Genomic DNA, 17,767 nt, shown 5'->3' with positions numbered 1-17,767 from the left:
ACGGGGTTTAGGAAGCTATCTCCGGGCGTTTCAGGTGGTCCCGTTGGTGACCGCACACCTCACGAGTTCTCCTGAGGAGATTTGGTTAACGCCATCACCGCTAATGGGTCAGTCCTGACCCGTGTCCGTTCGCAGCCTCTATTTCACAAATTACATGATAGAATAGGCAAAATAATAACTACTCACAGCTAGGTGATGCTACTTTCACTCACGAAGAAGACAACTTCGGGTTGCCTTGAAGATTTTTTAATGTTGGTAGAGCCCCTCTGCGGGCTTAGAGGGCTAAGAGGTCCCACTTGCTGTTCAGAATCAATTCTTACCACTGCTTAAAGTTGGCTCTTAAAGTCCTTGCATAAATAGCTACTGTTCTGCTGAGCAAAGCCCACTTAGTGACTACCCAAAAGCTTCTCTGAAGGGGAGCACTAGAGGCCGTGCGCAGCAAGCTCATGTCCTGCTAGAGAGCAAAATTACAGCGACATGGTGAAAACATTGCTTCAGTAGTCTAAGTTCCACCAGGTCCTCCAAACACTACAAGCAATTCAACTGAGAAGATGATGTTCTGTGACATAGAAATCCCTCCTGGTGTGTTATTTCCAGTCAGTTTGAAATTAGCTTTAACTCGGTTATAACTACCAAACCTCAAAAAAAAAAAAAAAAAAAAAAAAAAAAAAAAGTGGTCGTAAATCACTTCAGAATCATGCATATGACCATTCAGTGCCATTAACAGTCCCAGCTGTACAACTTTAGATTTCTACTTGCTCATACATCCCAGGTTATGGATAGGAGAGACTGGCAAAGTCCTCTAGTGTCTGCTTCCTTTTGTCCTTCCAACGTGCCTTGTAGTTAAGGCAGGAATTGGAACACCAAGTGGTTCTAAGGGGGATGCTCATAGCTCTGAAGGAGCAAAAGGGAGAAACTTGGGAATGTCAATGGAAGAGGTGGCCCTGCTTGCAGATGCCCAGGGATTTGGGGAAGGAAATACCTCAGGGTGAGCACTAGGAGCACAAGCACCTGAGCAAAGCATTAGAGCTGAAATCATTCCAAATATTCCCTTCAGGTTTGCCAGTGGAATTGTGGTATTAAACAGAACACTTGATTTTTAAACAAAAGATGTTGTTTCTTACAATTTAAGTGACTAGAAAAACTGACTGTTCTACTTCATCATGTACTGCATTAAAAGCATTGCCTGCTAGTAAGTGTGTAATATTGTTCCTATAAGAAAACACAGTAACATTTAGTGGTAAAAATAGTCTCCGTTCTTCCTCCTTAATTTCTCTTACTTGTGTTTTTAATTGTTGTATAGTTGTCATCCATATTTCATTCTTAGCTAGAAGCTAAGAATAAATATTTTTAAAGCAATATCAACACGGTGCCAGATCACTTCAGGCTTTAACTGGAAACAAATTACCCAGGTTTTACTCTTCAGACTTAATGTTGGACTGACGAGCTTTGAGTTCTTTTTAAGGTAGTGCCAAGTGTCTCCAAAGTCCTGTTGACCTTTTTTCTGACTCCTCTTGGCTTATTTGCATGAAGGATAGCACTGTGGAGGAAAAGGTGGAAAGCTTCCTTCTCCCTTGGCAAGCTTACATGGAAAGATACTCTTCTGAAAAAAAATGTTACTGGCAATAGAATTCATGCTGAGAAGGCACAAGACAATCATTCCATGTCTGTTCTTCCTGCTTGTCTTGTCATATCCTAGACTCCATCTTTAAAACCAGATGGGATTTGTAAATGAGCAGGTGTATCTCTCCCACTTCCCACTACCAGCTGCTGTACCATCATCAGTGGACACAATTTGACCGTAATTTGAGATAAGCCTTTTTCCCAGTGCATATAATTCACTTCTGTAATTGAGAAGCTTTTGGAACAGGGTCTTAAAGTGCAGGCCGTCATGACCAAGAGAATCTATATAACATAAATTCATGCTAAAACATTGACATTACTGGTAAATGTTTATACACTGAATGTTGGAATTTTGATTTAAAAAAGCTAGCAGATGATTGCAGATAGGTAAAATGGGACAGTGACATAAGTATTGCTTTCATTAATTTCTAAGATAATGAAATGGAATAGTAATAATTTTTATGTATTTATTTGCATACGTAGCTACATCCAATTTCTTTGGATTATTTTTATGGTGATTGTTGTGTACCAAGGAGAGAATAAGCATTTAGTTGCAATTTTTCCTTTTTTTAATTTTTTTAAAGTAATTATCCAAAAATTAGCTTGTAGGTTGCTAGTTTTCTCTTTGTTTCTGTTTCCCACCAGGGTGGATGATGAATTACCTCCGAGTCATTGATTCCTTGCTGGGAAAAAAAGTGTTTGAGAATGAATGTACTCCTGTTTTTCACATGAAGAGGCCATAGTTGCCAATTACTTGAGGAGGTATAGAATTAACTCAAAAACATTCTTAAGAGAGCACTGATAGAAGAAGTCTCACGTGTACTTCAGGTACAGTAACATGGGAAAAAGTACCATACAGCTTTAAGTATCTGAAAGATTGACTTACAGATGCGTCTGCTGAAAAAAAACCAATCTTCTGTAATTCTTTGTCTAGCACTTCTGTGAACAGTAAATGTTGCCTGCACTTCACAGCGCTGCTGAGCTTCCTATGGTGCATCTTCAATCTTTCCATTGCTGGTCACCTTTTCGTAACATAAGTTCTGACAAGCATGAAAGCTTTACAGAAATACTGAGACACCTCTGCTGTTTTTCTTTATTTTGAGTTAAACATCCTTACAGGAAATTTTGTAAAACAGAGTCTGGAGAGTTCAAATGTAATGCAAATCATAGACATAAATGCTCAGCATTGGAAAGTTTGGTAATCTGGAGCTGAGATACCTAAACTGCTTGCTTGGGAAGCATCCACACTTTATGATGTGATGCACACAGTGTTAGGAATAGAGAGAGAAATACCAGCTGATTTACTGTAAACTTCTATTTTGTTTTTTTTGGAGCAAAATCACATTCTTCTAATGCTCAAAATCCAGAATAATGATTTCTTCCTCCTTGGGAAATATGCTGTAGAATGGTTCCATCATTGGACAGCTCTGTGAAGGAAGGAATGGACAAAACAATAAGAAAATAAGAAAGTAAAATGGACTTCTCCTCTCTCATGGTTCTTTAAAAGGCCATAGAGAGTGAGCTGCCAGACACAGACCATCACCTTACTGATTTCATTAGTCACTTTACTAACCACTGATGCACACCAAGGTTCTCTTAGCTTTTCCCTCGCCCCTTCTTCAACACTGCAAGAGTGAGGAGGTTTTTCACTTTTGTCCCTTAGAGCCCTGGTATACTTGTAAAAAGGGTCTTACACCTTTACAAGCCTTGGTGTGTCCATGGTAAACACCTTACATACTCCTTCCTACTCCAGCCTTGGGAATGTTTCCACCACCCTCTCAAAGGATCATAATGAGATTAAGTAAGAGCTGCAGCTTCCCAGCAATCTTTGACTTCTTGAGAGCTGAAGTCCGTGTTTAGGCTTGCTGAGTTTAGAACAGGGCTGCTGGAAGAAGTTCTGAAATACTCATGAAATCTTGAGAACTGTGAAGAAAATTTCTTTTTCTTATTCCCCACCTTCATATCAATTAATGCACTTCTCCAACTACCACTTATGCTGCTGTCACCCTCTGGACCAAATGATGTGTGAGACCCTCCATCACCAAAAAATGCCATAAAATGAAAGAAAGCCTTTAGGTATCTACAATTAGGCTTCAGTGAAAAGAGTGAAAGGCTTGGCCATAAACAGCATAGCGTGTTACAGAGCTCTGTTCCATTGTTAATGCAGCAAACATAAATAGTATATATTAATTCCAAGTTTCCTTTTGTTTCCCGAGCTGATCTGCACAACCTGCAAATCAGTCAAGAGGATTTAAATGAAAAGAAAGAGCTCACCCTTCCTTTTCATCCCCACTCTTGTGTGTTCTCTTGAAAAATGCTCCTTTTGTATTAACGTTGTAATTACTTTAAGGAAACCAATAAAAATTCTGACAAAAACTAGCCAAAGCAAACTGTTGCGGCCCCTGGAAATGTTATTACTGGATCAGACAAAGCTATGTGATTTCATTAAAAGAACGTTTTGAAAGCAGTATTTCAGAAAATGGTTATGGATAATGGCGGCAAAAGGAGCCTTTAACATTTTGGTTTGTATAGCTGCTGGATAGAGGGTCACCTTTCTCTGGCCCATTCGCAGAGCTTTTCTGAGTCCAAAGTTGTAAGGACAATGGTAAATTAAAAAATGAGCTCAGTAATTGGATCTAGCTATTAAAATTCTGTAACATTAGGATTTGTCAGCCCTAGCGTTGTTTGGAAAAGGAAAGGAAAGAAATTGGCAAGGACTAAAGACAAGCCGCAACAAAAAATAAATTGTGGAGTCTCTGAAGTACAGTACAGTACGTCAAGGACTTCATACATTACAAATAAATCTGTACGTTGCTTTCCATCTTGCCAAAACAATCACAATAGCAACCCAACCGTCTAAACATATTAGCTTTACAAATCAAATGCAGAAGAAAACAACTTCTAACCAGTCACTATGCTGAAGAGATGAAAACTGTAGTCTAGATCTTGTTATTAAAAAGAGAGGTAATAAGGACTTGGCCGCAGAAAACTTGCCATTGTTTGAAATCTGTAGAAGTGTGTGGTTAATGGCAAGACTAGGATATGATTGGGCAAACAAAATTCAAAACAAGGTCAAAGTGCCCACAATAAAAAACTGTTTTGAAAAGTAGCCACTTGTACTGCTTAGATAAAGGATATGTTTCATCAGTTGGTTACTGACCTTGTCACCCAAAAAAGCACAAGTCATGAACCACTCAGAAGTCATTAAGAGCAAATTAGAACCTGTTTGCTCCTCAAGAGAACTGATTACTCTCAGCACATTTCAAGTAATGTCAAATGTTTAGAATGTAAGAAATGAATAAATCATTTCTTCATCTGAACTGCAAAGTAAAATAAGCTACTTAGCATTCTTGTTTCTTAGTAATGGCCAGACATGTGAGGAGACTTACACATTCACAGCAAAAGATGTGACAAACAGCTCCACTCAGGACAATGCTATCCTCCTGTATGAATCTGCTCTGTAAAACATACCTGTAAATATACAGCTTTAGACTCTGCCTCGTCTACAGGATGGATCTGCTTACAGGCCCATGCAGCAAACTACAGCATTCCTGCAGCTTTCTCACTTAAATGGCAAGTCTGCTATGCAGAAATACCGCTCCCCATATAAACTGGTGCATGCGTACATATGCACATTTCTAAATATGTGCACATAAAAATTCCAGTCCAGGAATCGAGTCACCTGAAAAGAATTTTTGGATTAATATATTGTCTGAGGACTAACACACACTACAGAGTCTATGCCGAAATTCATGATCTTTATTTATTACAGTATGTCTCCATCAGAATATTGTCCCTACTTAAGTCTTACGTAAGTTTCAGTATTTTAATGATCATTTTGTTAAATCTCAAGGGAAAGGTATTACAGAAAAGGGAGAAAACAGCCTCTACAGGTTTTAACTCACTGAAGTCAGTGCGATAAGCCCTTAGCTCCTCGTGTGAGCGTTCAGCAGTGAACCAGATTCTGACCTCAGATACACATTTCTAAATCTCGTTGTCTTAATTGGACATTGCCACAGGCAGGATTTGGACCTGAGTACTTTTAAAACATTTCACAGAGTGGAATTTATTTTCATAGTGGTTGCAAGAATTAATACTAAATGGACACAGCATGAGCCCTGCCATTAATAAGAACTATAGCTTTTAGTGAGTTACAGGAAATTCTAATAAAAAGCATAAATTAAAGGTATTAACAAATCTTGCAGATTTCACATTTTGACTTCTACTACATAGACAGTGCATAAGGGTATCAGGAAATGGCAGTGTGTTGTAACTCTTGCAACATTATTAGGAGTCTTGAGGCATTCAGTGTTTTCTCAAACACAGTCATAGGAATATGAGAAAGCCTTTTACCCTCATATCCAATAAAAAAAGAAGAAAATATTTTTGTCATCTAAAAGAAAGCCAAAATTCACTTTTGAACGCTGTCATTTTTAAGCCAATTTTAAAATGGATTGTGATTTGACTCCTGTGTTTTAAAAGTAGGTACTTGCCAATGCTAAGATGCTATCATACTGGTCCAAATACCAAAAAAAGTAATAATTCTCCAATACAGCAGGCAAAGCTGTATTGTAATAACTGGGACCTATATATGTATTCTAATTTTGAATAAACTTTGGGAAAGTAAGAAATGTTACAGTGCAGCAACAAGCTGTAAAAATCATTTTCACATAAAAGGTATGGGCAAGAGATACTGATTAGTTTAAACACAGAGTAGTGGAAGAAGATTTGAAGCTGAGGAGGAAAGTACTAATTGGAGAGGTCTGCCTGCATTGCTTGCGGAACTGGCTGTCCATAGCCCTCCTCCTCTTTCTTTTTGACCCACTCCATTTCCACCAAAAGGAAACGCATACATGTAATTCAAAAGGAAATCTGATTGTGCTCCACCAGACTGGCCATTGGCCTGCAGCTGCCATCTGCCCTTCGTGATGGGTGTTCAGTTAGCTGGGCAATCTGAACAGCCATCGATGGGAGTGAATGGGACAGTGGTAGGATTTAGATCAAGGAGCATGACTTTGTTGAAGGTAGGAGTAGCACTGTAAATTTTTAAAGCCATTAAAACTTTAATTTATAAGAGGTAGTATCATTATGATGATCAGTAAGTGAGATGAGATGAAGCGTGGGATTTGTGCACATAAGTGTTTCATAACCGAAGGGGCATCAGGGAGTTGCCTGCAAAAGAAGTAGAGAGTGACAGTTCGGGGCATAATCTGGTGTATTTAGCAGAAACAGAAAATGTTGAGTGAGATTAATCTGCACAACTTGTTCAGGACCTGGCTTTTCAGTTTGATCTGCATATACTTGTGTTGAGAAAGGGGGAGTATTTGTCTAACAGAGACAAGAGCAAATTTAGCTAAGCTGAATTTCTCCCTAATGGGAAGTGAATTCTTCTCTGGAACCAAGTTCAATTCTGGGAAAGCTGATTCTTTCTCCCTCCCTCCTTCCCATCCACCCCATTCCAGGACTTGAACACTTGCAACTGTTCCCTTGCCAGGCAAATGTCATCCACCACACAGTTGGATCCACTGCTTTGCTTCTTGCATTTATCCCAAGATCAGTCTAGACTTGTCTAGCATTGCCTTGCATTCCTGGCAATTGTAAGGGAACATATGTCTTGCTGGCTGCATGTGGGCTGCTCAGATTGAGCGAGATGTGGCCAGAGTGCCCAGGCTGGGCTGCTTTTTGAAAACCACAACAGCTTCAGCTCTCTTCCTTTTAAGAATTATATCTAAACTGTGTTGTTTTCTTTTCTCTGTGGTTAAAACATCACGTAGGGCAGTGTTTACAATCCTATGTGTGGAAAAGTGTATTCTTAATAACATCTAGCCTTGCAGTTCTTCCTCTTTCAGATATGGAAGGACTCTGTATCTCAATGTTGTTCCTGCACAAAGCTATTTTGTGGGTGCATATTCATAAAGATTTAATAGCAGATAAAATCCTAATTATTTCTTAAGGAAAGGAATAACAGGAATTCACATTTCCACGTGGATTTTGTAACTCGATGTACTTAGCCTGTACAGTTACCAACTGGGTCAAGGTCATTTCTTGAACCTGTTCTGAAAGTTAAAAGCTTGGTAAAAGGGCACATGCAGAAACAAACTGAAGCTTCAAAATCTTTTATTTCTGAGATTGAGCAAGTAATTAAAACCCTCTCTTGAGGGGCTCATTGAAAAATGCAGAATGCGTTGGAGATTGCTTCTCCTTTCTTTCTTTACTGTGTAGATTTACTCTTCTTATAATATAGCTTTGTAGGTCATATCACTTCTTACCTATGAACTGGACTTCACACTTACTTGCCATCCAGTTTTCTTATGAAGCTTTATCAGCCTGTCTGTGATGAATTCTCTGAACCTTTGAAGACAGTGGTTATGATTATTTCCATTGAACTGATACGGTTCTTACTGTAACACATTTAATTTTCATGGTGATTTGAGATTTACTTGCATCTGAAGAATGATAGAGTCAGAAAAATGTTGGTTGGGAGGCAGAGGTAAGATAGCTATTTAAATCCTCAAAGGATGGAAATCCCACCGCCTCTCTGTTGGGCCAAGACAGTGCTGTATTACCCTTATAGTAAAGCAGGTTTTCCTAATGTCTAGTGTGAATCTTCAGAGCTGCCATTTGTTGTCATTGTCATTGCCTTTACTATAGTAAGTGCTGTTTAGCACTGTGTAAGAGAGTTTGGCTCCAATGTCTTTGTAAATCTATTTTAAAGAGTCATAGGCAGTTACTAGAATTCCTGTTAGCCTATTTTTCACCTGCTTAAACAAATGCTTTTTTGTAGGATGTATGCAAATGTCCTGCACAATGCAGTATGAAAAAAGGAGGGAGAAGCAGGGAACCCAGATGAGAGCGTGGTGCCACAACAGCTGTGTCAGGTGAGTAGCACTGCAGCACCAGCAAGGGTGAGCTGCATGACACTGCTGTGCAATTTACCAGAGGGTATCTAGTAGTGAGGCTGCCACAAAGCTTCCTAGAAATGGCTCCTTTTCAGGATCAAAGGACATATCTATTTCATTAGTTCTCTATTTAGACAGGTTTTAGATGCAGACAAGAGACTCATTATAGATATCAGGAAGCTGAAAATGCTAAAAATGACAGCCATTCATAGAATGTGAATAGTATGTGTCAACCATTTCCTGCTATTTCTACTTCAGTATGCTCATCTGTGCAAAGGTTACTCTAGGAATTTAGATCTGTGAAGCTGAAGGACCCATGTTATGGAAACACAGATGTGAAGAGAATAATAACTAATATAAAATATTCAGGATATATGATAGTTTATATTTTTGTATAACTACAATACGTCTTAGGCATGAAGAAATTACAGCCCTCAGTTGCACAACAGCAGTTAAGATTATCTTGCTTCCAGTTATGTATAAATTCATAATTTAAAGCTCTGTGTTTCTTTATGTATGTCATAGCATACACTTGAAAATTGTTCCCTGCGGCACGGGGTCATATGTTATCAAGAGAGTGCTAGAAGAATGTTACCTAAGACCTGTTTGGCCCAGTCTTTTTTTAGTTGAATCTGTCAATTTATCATGGTGAGATAATATTTCTGTTTTATTAAAGTTTACATGTTTTGATTGCACCTATTTTGTCCATATACAAGTTTGCTGAGTAAAAAGTAAAAATTCAGGAAATGCAAGTGTATCATCTGAAGAGGATTTTGAGAGTAGATCGAGATGATTTGTTTCAACAGCACAAAGCAAAGGGGAAGTTAAGACATAAGAATAGTCTCAACTAAGAATAGACATAAGAAGGTAACTTGGTATACTGGCATTGACCTACTGTCAAGGGATATATAAATAATATAAGCTAGGAAAAAAAAAAGGTTTCATCCTCTGTATACAGTCTCGGCACTCTTTCAAAGAAAGGGAAAGAGATTAGTAGTGCTCACGTGCTTAGCTGTATGGCAGGAAACACTGATGCACTGTAGTTTTTTATAAGCAAGTGAATGTGGATGTGCTAAGATAGAAAGTCATTACAGACACAGCAAATTATCTCCTACAGTGCTTGGTAACTTTATCTATAAAACTGCCTTCTCATTTTCCTCTGTGACTTCATATTCATAGTTTATGTAGTGCATGTGGTTATTTCAGCTAGTAGCAGCACTGTGTTTTCTCCTCATACACTAGGTAAAGTAGATGTAAAACAACACAGTCTTCACACTTTTGCATGCAAGCCTGTGGAAAGCTGATGAACATGAAAGTCACAAAACAATTTTTGGGTGTTTTTTGGCAAGCATAGTGATGCTTATAGTGAATTGATGCGCTAATCATTTTACAGAATTAGCTTTGGATGTTTTAATTCAAAGTAATATAGTTATAAACCAACACAAGACATTCAGAAATGAACACGTCTTCCAATATTTACAATATTTCCAGCATGAAAACAGCAAAGTAATTTGGGCTTACCTGAACTATCAGGTGAATGAACAGAGAATATCAGATCAGAACTGTTCATATGCAGGAAGTTGAGTAAAGGAATGGATTTTACTACTATTTTTCTGATTTCAAATTTTTGGGAGAAAAGAACATGTATGAAAAGTCTACATGCAAGATATTTCTCCCTGTGTTTTGTTGCAGCTGTGGCTGTGTTAAAACTCTGTGTGTGCCTTTGATTGCTACTTTCTCACTATTGGCCATTCTAAGGGGTTCAAGTTGAATGAAATTTTCCTAGACCAGTGATACCATTTATTAGTAATTACCATGAAAGAACTTACATTTTATTGTATGTTATTTTTCCAGTATGTTCTATTGATAAATTTACAGAGAAAGAAAGAACCTTTGTTGATGATCTGGCATGGAACTGTCTTTACTCCTTGTATCTCACAAAGTTCAATGTGAATAAGTGCAATGAGTTAAGCAGAGCTCATAAGGATCAGATGTTTTTGTTGAAAAACATTGAAAAATCTTTTCTTCTATGCTTTAATAAACTTACATTAACCAAGAGTATGGTCCTAAATATCATTCAGTAATTTTATTTCATATACCTCAATTGTTCGTGACTGCTAACTATCCTGCTGCTATTTTGCTTGAAGAGCAAACAGCGAAGCAGTCTGCAATCTGCAGTTTAAATTCACAGGAAGGGTTTTAAAATTCTTTAGGGACTGTCATGTTCAACCTTTGGTTGATAACAGTAATCTCTCTTTGAAGAGATTTACTGCTTAGCAAACATTTTTCAGTACATTAATGATTTATGAAGTCACTGAATACACAAGATCTCTAGTCACTCATAGTGGAGAACTGGACATCATCTCAGTGTAAAAGTAAGAATGCCTCTTCTAAAGAAACATGTACAAATCTTTGTTAAGTAAGTTTAAATTGCTTGCAGTGCACTTCCACAGTAACCCTTGTACACTGACAGGTCTGTTCCAGAATCTTTCGAATTATTTAGCTGGTGCATCTACTATACTCATAGATTTTCATCTCCTCTTCCTATCACATTCTATCTTTTTTCCAGTGTGATGGTTTGCAAAGAATCGTGAACTCATCAATGATAAACCACAATCCCTGAACAATACAGACACATATAAGCACTACATACACATGTTTACAGTGTGTATACACTGAAGATATAGATAATGTAGATCTACACTGTGAGCACTACCAGTCTTCCATAATTCAGTCAGAAGATATTTATCATAAAAACAAAATCCCAGGAGCACCATATCATATTTAATGCTGGAGGGATGCAGGGAAAGAAGTGCCCCAAGATCAGATCACAGAGCAGAATTTCTCCCTAGATAGCAAGGCTACGTAATGCCCAGTCTGCTTTTGTGTCTGCCAGCTGCTGTCAGACAGACTGCATTGTTGAGCAGATGTTGGCAGAGATTAGACAATACAGGGAATAAATAATAAAGTGAGGCATGAAGTAGCTGTTTGGTTTGTGGCTTTTTTTTAGTAATTTCCACTTTCTGCCCTTGTAGTGAAGATGTTGACTACAGAATGTTTGAGACATCTCACATTATCCATTTCTTTCAAGGACATAAGGCCAGACTGCATACACAGACTGAAGGGAAGAGTACTGCTAGAAAATCAGACTGTAATGGCATTCAGTCTGGCCATTAATAGTCCAATAAATATCAAAATTTAAAATATTTAAATATCAGAGTAAAATACCTGATTTTAGCAATGCTGTTAACATGCAGTCAGTTATATTACGGTTAGTACTACAATTTACTTAACCTCTGAAAGGCCAAACTTCTTCCCATTCCAAAACCAAAGTGGTTTTATCATTTTCAAAGTTCTGCCTATTTTGTAATACTTATTTTAGAACTATTCAAACTCACATAAACTGGTTAACCAAAAAATCCACTGTTGTTATTTGGTTGATTCTCTAGCTGGAAAGAAGGAAGGAAGGGAGGTAATATTCTTTGCCTTCTTACCCTTCTGTTTGGTCAAAAGGTAGAAGCTCTTTCTGTATTTTCTGTCATTCTGTTTTATTTCCTCTGCACAAGCAGGACAATTTAGCCTGTTTCTCTACTCTCCTACAACCTTGCAGTACTGCTCTAGTTTCAGTTGGAGTGCCGCTCTGCAGAAGGTGCTGGAAGGTAAAGGTCTTGTCCTTATGGGCCTTTTTTGTATGTGGAAGCCATTGTAGTTTGCAGATCAAAACAGCCTTAGTTGTTGTGAAAATATGGACCTACCAACGCTTTGTAGGTGCAAATGGTTGTGGGTTTGGTGGGATGTAGCAAGATTCTATTATTAGCTTTTAAATTGCTAAAGCAGTTCAAAAGCTGTATGGGATTTCTAAATTGCTCCTGAAAGAATATGTGGAGTCTCTTGGTTTGAGTCATTCATCCACTGTGTTCTCATCTCAGTTTTCCCATTACTCTCATCCACTGATGTTCTTTGTCTTAGGATTCTTCCTTCAGTTCAGGATGTCACTGCAGAAGCCCTTGGGGAACTCTTTACCACATCTTAAGAAAATATTGCATTGGCTCCCAGTGTACAAACTTCCGTATCTAGGTGCATTTCTCTGTTGTAACAAGCTTTGTCTGCTTTGAACACAGTATGAATCGAAGACTTTTTATGTATTAGTTCCTCCCATTGGGCCCTGCATCAGAGTGGGTGAACATCTGTCTAATGTTGGACTACTTGTCCTGCCTGAGAGGCTGCTGTTGCATAGAGGTACCTCCAATCATCATCCCAAAAGGTTTTTCTCTTCCTCTTTACTCATGTCCCATTTTGTTAGTCACAGGACTACCTTTTAGTCAAGCTCTGTGAATGTGGCTTAGGACAAAGCTAATGCTGCCCTTTCAGTAAAGAAGATATGATTTTTTATTTTTTAAATAATTTATTTCGGATTAAATGTACCTGGTATTCTGCCTTTACTGTGAACAGGTTCTACTCAACCCAGTAAGAGCAGCTTTCTACTTATGCCTCAGAAGGGCATGAATATGAATTATCCTACCGCTGCATTAAGTTTCTTCTTCATATATTATCTTTACTTACATGAACTAGCCATCTTCAAACTAGCTTGTTTCTCATACGTGACAAAAACTAATTCTGCTCTTCCCAATGAAGGGAAGTACAGAAGACTGTACTAGAGTTCAAGAAGATTTGTGAGTCCTTGAGTGCTTTGAGTCTGAGTAAACCATAACAAGCACCTTATTCTCCTTTCATTGTGAGCCTATTTCATAGTCTCTTAAATTATATCATAGAAAATATTCCCATATTTTCTTCTCACTATTCCTGTTTTAATTATGTGCAATCTTGCTGCCGCCATGGTGAATTCTTTCCTCAGTTTGTCTATATATGTTCAATAACATACAGCATCCTCATTTAATTGCACGGATATATGTTCAGTTCCCTTTGTGTTTAACCTATAGCATTTGTCTGACTCCCCTTCCTCTCAAGTTTGCATAGGTTAGTTGCTCACTTCTTGTCCCACTAGTTACAGCCCAAGAGCAAAGTGCTGATAACAGCTGCTGAAATTCAGCCCAGATGAATGCCCTTAAACTGGCTCAGTGGACAACTCAAGCGCCTCCCCACCTTGCCTGCAGGACCAGGCGCTGAGCTGGCTCTGCCAGCTTCCTCAGGGTAAACAAGGGGTGAAAAGGAACCTGCAGCCCTGAGGTAGGAATGAAAGGAGACAGTGAGTCCTCTGAGGTGTACAACACTACTCATTTTCTCCAGTGAGGCTCTACTATAAACAAGAAGATTTGCTCAGACTGCTATCAGCACTTTAAAAATCAGCTTAATCTTTGGAGTTAGCTGCCCTTACTGCTTGCTTCAGGCTCTTGCTTAATCAAAACATACGCAGCAAGAGCTCCTATCTCTCTTTTTGCAAACCACAAAATACTGTACAGTGTCAGTTTAGCTTCACCAGCCCAAAGCACGCTGGTGTATGGTAGCAATGTGCATTTGCAAATTATTACTTACACCTGGTAACAACGACTTCAGACACCCCAGTAAGACAAAAAGTACAATACTGACAAAAATGTGCTTTAAAGAAAGCATTTTCTTTCCACAAATAAGAGTCCATCTATGAGTGAGGGCTGTTGTGGAGTTTTGAGTCCATGTTTGTGTGTGTTTTAAATGCCCTCAGTTGTTCATCACATTCTGTACAAGATGATTCACTTTTTCCAACCACTTCAATGTTGCACATATGGAATCTGTTGTATATTGTCAGCCAGTACTGTACAGTGTTTCATCCCCTTGTGTATATAAGCCATGCTGAGACTTTCAGCCACTCCTATAATATGCTTATTTCTGCAGTGTTCTTCACGGGAGACAAAAGGCAAAGCTGTAGGATTTGGATATTTTATTTTGTAATCCCAAAATGTAATCTAAGAATATATTAAAATTTATTATAGTAGCCACTGCAAGAACACAGACATTACCTGATGCTATGTTAACTTGCATAGTTTAACTTTAGAGTGCTTAGCTTGTGATCCTACAATTTTTTTCATTTCTGAGATTTTAAGTTTTGGGGTATTTTTAGTCTTAGAAAGATTATGTTGGTGCTTTTTATCCCCTGAAACTTTTGACTGTCACATTTGTGGAAGATGAAAGCTTCTTCCTGTGATGCAAGGCCTTCTCATCTGCCTTACCCTTTCAGTGTTTGGCAACTGAGATTAAAGCTTTCGCTTGCAGCAACACAAAAGTTCTAAAGTAAGCAACTGTCAATAAACATGTTGTCTGTTGTTCCAGAATATTCACAATCGCTTATAGATTGCTATGGCTGATTGGCAGCACTCAGTGACTGCTTCAAGAGGGTGGAACTGGAACCAGCACTCGTGGGCATGTCACAAGGAAGGATCAGGGGCCTTGGAGATGTGTGTCTTTTCATTTGATCTGACATCTAACCCAGGACTACAGCAAGCTCTCATTTTTATTCAAAATGCTGGCTGTTACTCTTTGGACTATGTCTTTTTTCTATGCTGTAAGCAATAGAAGCATCCACTTCCAGGTGGAGTTTATTTTCCAGTTTTTCTGTGACTGTCTGTTGCAGTCTCCTCCTCTTTCCTTTCGTCTGGCACAGGTTAAGCACTCTGAACTTCTTGTAGTAATGTTCAAAGAAGGTTATCGCAAGTATGCACTGTAAGTCAAGGCACAGAATAATAAACTAAATCTCAAAATGTTGAATCACTTGTGTTGTGAAAACATAGATTCTGAACGTGGGGACTGAGTGAACTCATTGAAGAGCTGGTGCTGGAGAGCCGTTCCCTCACCCTCCTCCTTCATGTGCACCTAAAACCAGCCTGACAGGTGAGAAACAGGCTTTCTGGTGTGGGTTATTTTATGCCTGCTTTGATAGTGCCTGCAGCCCTGCCAGGTGCAAGGTGTGGCTGCATGGGAGCTGAGCTGCCTTGTGCTGAGTTGTTTGTCTTTGCTGGGAAACCTGCCTTTACCAACTGGTGGTAGGGAACTCTGTGCTTAAAAACTGTTCTCAAAGAAGACCACCTATGGTGAAAGAAGCCCCATCTGCCCCTGTATCAGTCTATAGTGAATAATTAAATCCATAATGAAGAGAGAAGGGTTTGTGCCATTGGAATACTGTGTTTTTATTTTCTCCTAATGGCTAACTGTAAAGATCATAGACTCCTTTAGAATCTGAAACACTCTCCACTCTTCCAAAAACAGAGTTGCTGCATTGCAAACTTACTGTATTACTGTTTTCTACATATACAGAATGGTAGTGGTGATGTTTTAGTGTTTGCTTGTGACAAAAACAATCTCGCACAGACATTCTGCCTTGAGGACCTTACTTCACACCCATGACCAGGAGTACAGCCAGCTGAAAAGCAGTCTCTCAGTATTGAGCCTTGCACTAAAATGCTACCATAGTTTTACTGTTGAATGGGATTTTTGCATGTGCCAATAGATATTGGAATACAAACTCCTGTTTCATAAACAAATGCAGTTTTGGTGCAAACAGGTTCCCAGTTTTAGAAAATGTTGTGTTGTGGTAAGGGGGTTAAGGACAGCAAACATTTTAATTTGTCTTTTTTGTGATCTCTGGGTTATTTGTGTCCTGTCTCCCTTCAATCTCTCCTTTCTTCTGTCATGGAAAGATAGCTTTTCTTTCTCTCAAGTGAAAACTTACTCATGTAGTGCTATTTAGTCTTGCTTTTCATGAATGTGAGGAAGCCATCCATGTGGGTTCATCCATTAGGTGAAAATACATAAAACATGTTTGTAAGTAATATGTAATTTTATATGTAATAGAAAGAACTACAGAAGTTTGTTGCTTTGATATCCTGACGAATGTATTATTGCCTTTCAGTCCTTGAACCTGTGGTGGTATATTAATATGAGCTCTTCTGGGGAATTTTGCTAATGGCTTTACCTAAAATGACTGCTTTACATAAAGTACAGGAGGGAAAACACTGACTTGTGAAAATTCAAATAATTTTGTGGGAACAAAACATATACTTGGCATTTTTTAACAAGGAAAAATTCTTAGTGGTTGAATGAGAGAGCTGTCATTACGTGTACCTCTGACCAGTGAATGAGGCTACCCTCGGGTCTTGGTTTGCAGTTCTGCTGGCAGTGTTGTCCCCTGACTTACAGATCTTCCTCTGTTCTACTGAATTTGTTTCATTTCTTATCTATTAAACATCCTCCAGGACACAAGTGAGACTGCGTGCTTCATAGGCAACTCCCCTGGTTCAAATTCCTGCAATGCCACCCCTAGCATATGCCTGGTGTTTGCCAATCGTTTGGTTGTCAAATAGGGATGGAATGAGTACAGAGTTCCTGACCTGAACAGATCAGCCTAATTCATGTTCTACCCTTACCTCTCAGCAGCCAGCCTCTGAGACCGTTTGGCATTCTAGAGTGGTCCATCATATACATGTTTCCTCTCCTGTCATCCATTAAAAAAAAAAAAGGCTTTGCAACACCTCTGTTGTATCTGCATAGATACATAGAGAACAGGTTGGTATGCAGTCACCTGGCATCATCTTAGGGAATGAAATACGATGCCATCAGAGTTTAATTCTGTACTTCTGGACTCCATCACATGATCAGACCCTGAACATGCCAACATTTTCTTACAGTGCTAGTTTTCAAGTTCATAAAGGTAACAGCTATTGCAGTTTTTCCTCTTAATTGAAGTCATGTGGTAGAATATGCTCAATAATTTAGGACTGCTTGATGCTTTCTGCCTTCCAAGAAAGATGAAATCGGTTGGAATAGTTTTAGACTCACTGTCAGGAGGAGCTGCCAATGAGCTGTTTTATAGATTTCAACATTTCCATTTTGCAGTTTTCCGTAAGACACTGAATTTTTTCCCCTTCCCTGGATAAATACAAGTCACACACTTGAAATAAAATCAAAGCAAAAGACTATGAAAAGTTGACTTGAGCGGGAATGCCTGCTTTCAGTTTGTTGCTTCCTGTTCTGATCATGAAATTTGAATTAAATTTCAGCAGTCTCGCTAATTAGTGTTTTGGGTAGCAATGTCTGCTAGCCCCTCTTTGAGGAAGGAACAACTATAAACTCTGTCTTTTAGGGCTTTAGTTTACTTCAGTGAAGATGCTTTGTTGCCAAGATGTTAGTTCTTGTTCTACTGTATTCAAAACAGGAAGGAAAATTTTTATGTTTTCTCACTAAAATTCACAAATTAAGGTTTTGGTTTTGTGGTTTATTTTCTTTTTTTTTTCTGGGAAAAGATGGTGAATATATTA

General features: G+C 38.6%; 1 long non-coding RNA gene across 3 annotated transcripts in view; it reads left to right on the top strand.

Moving 5' to 3' along the window:
- LOC110406149 overlaps nt 684-17,767 on the top strand; it is a 67,233-nt gene continuing 50,149 nt past the window's right edge. For 2 of the 3 annotated variants that reach the window (XR_002443295.1, XR_002443297.1), the window contains exons 1-2: nt 684-2,451; nt 8,408-8,501. This is a non-coding gene — a long non-coding RNA (uncharacterized LOC110406149). Of the gene's footprint in view, nt 2,452-8,407; nt 8,502-14,786; nt 15,345-17,767 lie in introns of all 3 variants that reach the window. The other variant, XR_002443296.1, reaches the window with a different exon arrangement.

The sequence above is a fragment of the Numida meleagris genome, chromosome 13, assembly GCF_002078875.1.
Source record: "Numida meleagris isolate 19003 breed g44 Domestic line chromosome 13, NumMel1.0, whole genome shotgun sequence".
NCBI lineage: Eukaryota > Metazoa > Chordata > Aves > Galliformes > Numididae > Numida > Numida meleagris.
Note: the sequence above shows the minus strand (reverse complement) of the source record. Positions and strands in the feature narration are given on the sequence as shown.